This window comes from Berghia stephanieae, chromosome 12 (genome assembly GCF_034508935.2).
Source record: "Berghia stephanieae isolate SIO BIC M18660-M18661 chromosome 12, UCSD_Bste_1.3, whole genome shotgun sequence".
NCBI classification, from domain to species: Eukaryota; Metazoa; Mollusca; class Gastropoda; order Nudibranchia; family Aeolidiidae; genus Berghia; species Berghia stephanieae.
This window is the reverse complement of record NC_088371.1, coordinates 11,139,524-11,144,523: the sequence shown is the minus strand read 5'-3', so window position 1 is coordinate 11,144,523 and position 5,000 is coordinate 11,139,524. Positions and strand designations below refer to the sequence as shown.

The following is a 5,000-nucleotide window of genomic DNA, read 5'->3' as shown; positions in this document are numbered from 1 at the left end:
AAAAAAAAAAAACAAAAAAAAAAAACAAACAAAAAACAAAAAACAAAAAAAAAAAAAACAAAAAAAAAAAACAAAACAAAAACAAAAACAAACAAAACAAACAAATAAAAAAACAAAAAAAAACAAAAAAACAACAGAAACACAAACAAAAAAAAAAAACAAAACAGAAAAACTAATATAAAAAAAAACCCAAAAGGCAAGGCAAAAAATCAAACGAACACACAAACAAACAAAACAATAAAACAAAATGAAACAGACTCCACTCCAAGGAGTATACAACTAACTATAATAATTTTAAAACACGGGACAGGAAAATGCTTAATAAACACTGTGTTTATATTTTAAACGAGGCCCCAAACAAAGCAGCACTCTGTCAATCTATCAAAGAATTCTACAACACAGCTGGATAATCTAATTTTGCTGAAAATTGACAAAATATATTTTTTAAATTTTGGCCGAAAATTTTTACTTTACAATAATATATCAATCGCGAACTTGTCAAACATTCTTAAACGAGAGACTTCAAACATTACTTAGCAATTACTCTGGTACTACTTCAAAGAAAGTTAAAACCCAAAATTATTTATATAGAGTAATATCAACTAAACGTGCTCACAATGTTTTACAAGGGGTCCCAAGCCAACCGCAACACTTAACATGTAAGACGAGACACGACGCCTGCTATGCAATATTACATTTTTTTTTCGGGCAAAGACAGCGCTGTTAATGGCCATGTACTAATTTTACACCTGTACGGTGACAGAATATAAGAGCATTTTCCAAGGACTCAATTATGCAAGTTCAGAGCGGGATTCGAACCCTGGATCTTCCGGACCAAAGGCGAGTGTCATACCACTAGGCATAGCCGCACAAGAAGTCTCCGGTTAAAGAATATTGTTACAAGTTAGGAGTCATTTTATTCGATCGAGGAGAAACGAAGTTGACGTCACCCAGCTCTCTGTTATTATTATTGTGATTAGTTCTCACTAAATCATATCAATCAGGATAGTATGAGGTTGGCTAAGAAGCTCACAATGTTGCCATCCGGAAGTATAACGGACCAACGCACAAAACTATGTGTAACCTTGAACTTTTACAGTCTGGATAATAATATAGTTAAGTGAGAATTACTCATAAACATGGATGGCAAAAAAAAAAAAAATAAAATAACAAAGACCTGAGTGACGTCAACTTCGATCTATCTATTAACGTTCAAGGTCACAATTACAAACAGTTTTGTGTGTAATGCTTCATTTGCCTGGCGGATGTTGTGAATATTATCCTTAAACGCATAGTAACAATAGAAGAAATGAAGTTGACGTTACTCTTCTCATTCTATAAACGTTTAAGTTTACATTTTTGAGTGTGTTGATAATATCATCATCTAGCGGGCAGATGTTGTGAGTATTTTATCTAAACGCATAACATCAATATGAAGAAAAAAGCTTTCTGAAAAAAATTATAAAAAGTTATTTTGTCAGCAGTAAAATGGATTTGACTTTATCAGATAAAACGATAAACGGGCGTAGAGTGAATGTTCGTCTCTGTTTCCATTAATATTTCACTCGATGATAAATACATTTTAGAATTTTTATGACCCATCCATCGCCTCAAAATAGCATAGTTAGAACGAAGTTGATGTGTATAGATAGTATGCGCTTAGTGAAGAAGCTCACAAGATTGCCATCCGGAATATAACGGACCAACACACAAAGCTGTGTTTTATAATGTGGTTAATACAGTTTAGTAAGAATTACTCATAAACGCGGATTTCAAAAAAAAAAAAAAAAAAAAAAAAAAAAAAAACAATAACGAAGACCAGACTGATGTCAACTTCATTCTATCCGTTTTATTTACGGATGTGAGTTTCTTCGTCAAGCGCACGGCATCTATTGATGTTAAGTGTTTAAGTAAAATACTTAACAGATCTGCCCACCAGATCAACCGTACCAACACACAAAACTGTGTGTAACCGTTAATAGGCTGATTGAATGAATACATTTAGTGAGAAATGATCACATAATTGGCTGCCTAAAAACAATAAATACCCGAGTGACGTCAACTTCATTCTATATATTTCTTTAAAAAAGCATGTTATCGACATTTAACGTTGTTATGTCTATCGTCATTTTTTGGCTAGGATTTCCAATGAAAAAACGTGGAAGTACGCACGACTCGATTAAATTCAATGACATATTATTCATTATTATTATAGATAGTTCGAAGATGACGTCACTCATGTCTTTGTCATTGTTTTTTTTTCCATCCGCGTTTATGAGTACTTCTCAATAAACTGTATTAACCAGACTATAAACGTTCAGGGTTACACACAGTTTTGTGTGTTGGCCAGTTTTACTTCCGGATGGTAATGTTGTGAACTTCTTAGCCAAGTGCATACTATCTATACTAGACAAACTGGAAAAGGCATGCTTTTGTAAATGAAACATACAGTGCGAGAAAGAGTAGGTAGAATTATTATAGATAATAATAATGACGATAATGATGGTGATGATGATGATGATGATGATTTACATGATGATGATGGTGATGATGATAAGACTAACAATAATAGAAATAATGATGATGATGATAATATTATTATTATTATTATTATTATTATTATTATTAATAATAATTACAATAATAATAATAATAATAATAATAATATTAATAATAATAATAATAATAATAATAATAATAATAATAACAATAATAATAATAATAATAATAATAATAATAATAATAATAATAATAATAATAATAATAATAATAAATTAATAATAATAAAATGATAATATTAATAATAATAATAATAATAATAATAATAATAATAATAATAATAATAATAATAATAATAATAATAATAATACTCGTAAAACTGAGTTGACTGAACTTTGAGCAAATTTTTCACGACCTGTTTTGGCTTCTTTATCATCTTCAAAGTCATGTCCCCTCATTGCCTCCTTCAGTGGACCAAAAAGATAAAAGTCTGAAAGTGTGAATGAAGTCTGGTAAATTAATAAGGAGGGTGAGACAGAGTTGTCCATCAAAATGATGCGATTACCTCCCTTTTCCTGGCATTTTTGTGTGGGACGACATTGTCACGAAGAAACAGAACTCGTTCCATTTCCAAAGGCGATCTAACTCTTACTTTCTTAAATTCTTACTTTCAGTTGTTTCAAGGTCTGTTTGTACCGTTTAGAGATGCCAGTGGCTCCCCCTGTAGTAGGAAATTAGGGAGGGTTACACCTCTGCTGTCCCAAAACATTGTTGGCATAATTTTCCCATCTGATTTCTCAGCTTTGAAGTTTTTGGTCTTTGGGGAAGAGGGGTGTCTTGTCGTAATGACACACTCGCTATCGTAATCGCAAGGTCCTGGGTTCGAGCTTTCCTCGGCGCATGGTTGAGTCCTTGGAAAAGGCTCTTTACTCACATTCTCTCACCGTACTCGGGTGTAAATTGAGTACATGGCCTTTAACTATCGAAACATTGGCAGACGCCCTTATGAAATATTTCTCCGACGAGCATAAACCTGTATCCAGAGGAGAAAAACATTATAAATCTGATTATGTTTTGACTTTTATACATTCTGAAAAAGTTCAAACCAGCATGAAGAATAAAAAGTATCGATTTTCTTTGTTTAGAACCAAGCTGCTGGTTGCTGGTTGCTGGGCGGACGTGACATCAGACTATTGAATCCTATTGTTATGGTCTCATTATTGTTTTGAACTACTCTCAAACCAACACAAACCAGTGTCCATTATCACAATGTTAAATCAAGCCCATCATTAATTGTGTTCGGTTATCAGCCCTCAGATGACACTTATGAAAAAAATCTCCTCAGAGAATGCATAAAATGAAATTGGTTTAATTAGATGATTATTTAACTCTCTCCTTACCGACCCTTTTCAGTATTTTCCCAAAATGGCAGGCATACCCAGCAGAAAAATTGATTTTTTAAACTCAAACAATCTCTCTACAAAACAACTTTAAGATGATTCTTCAAGATTGTGATGTACAAAATAAATCTGAATAAGATAAATGTATATTGTGTCGTAACAAATGTGACGATTTTGCTGCAGGTGGTAAGGAGAGGGTTAACTCAATTTAATAATACAGAAGGAATGAAATAACGTCACTCAACTCCTTTTAAAAATTATTTTTAGACAGCCACTTTGGTGATTGGTTTTCACTAAGTTCTATTAATCTGACTATAAATAGATCGAAGTTGACGTCACTAATCTCTTTGTTATTGTTTTTTTTTTGCCATCCGCGTTTATGAGTTATTCTCACTACACTGTATTAACCAGTCTATAAACGTTTAAAGTAACACATAGTTTTGTGTGTTGATCCGTTATGCTTCCGGATGGCAATGTTGTGAGCTTCTTAGCCAAGCGCATACTATCTATAAACGTTCTAAGTTACACATAGTTTTGTGTGTTGGTCCGTTATGCTTCCGGATGGCAATGTTGTGAGCTTCTTAGCCAAGCGCATACTATCTATAAACGTTCTAAGTTACACATAGTTTTGTGTGTTGGTCCGTTATGCTTCCGGATGGCAATGTTGTGAGCTTCTTAGCCAAGCGCACACTATCTATAAACGTTCTAAGTTACACATAGTTTTTGTGTGTTGGTCCGTTATGCTTCCGGATGGCAATGTTGTGAGCTTCTTAGCCAAGCGCATACTATCTATAAACGTTCTAAGTTACACATAGTTTTGTGTGTTGGTCCGTTATATCCGGTTGGCGGATTTTATGAGTATTTTATCTAAACGCATAGCATCAAATACTTTTTTCACATAATGTTTTTTTCTTTTTTTTTTTACAATTGTGTTTTTTCTTTCTTCTTCTCTCAGGTCATGGATTCACGTCCCATCATCATTCTATCCGCCATTTTAGTTTTGTCCACAACGATAATCGAAACAGACTCGGCAAGACATGATGGGCAACGACAACAACGCAGGAAGGTCCAAAAGGCCGTGCATGGGTGTGAGTACGAGGG

General features: G+C 33.4%; 1 protein-coding gene across 3 annotated transcripts in view; it reads left to right on the top strand.

The window, feature by feature from the left end:
- LOC144957827 (uncharacterized) overlaps positions 1 to 5,000 on the top strand; it is a 92,662-nt gene that overhangs the window by 45,839 nt on the left and 41,823 nt on the right. Inside the window, exon 2 of one of the 3 annotated variants that reach the window (XR_013642222.1) lies at positions 4,855 to 4,994. The exons of the other annotated variants lie outside the window; for them this stretch is intronic. The gene's annotated coding sequence lies outside the window, so the exon portion shown is untranslated. Of the gene's footprint in view, positions 1 to 4,854; positions 4,995 to 5,000 lie in introns of those variants that run through there. 3 annotated transcript variants of the gene reach the window in all.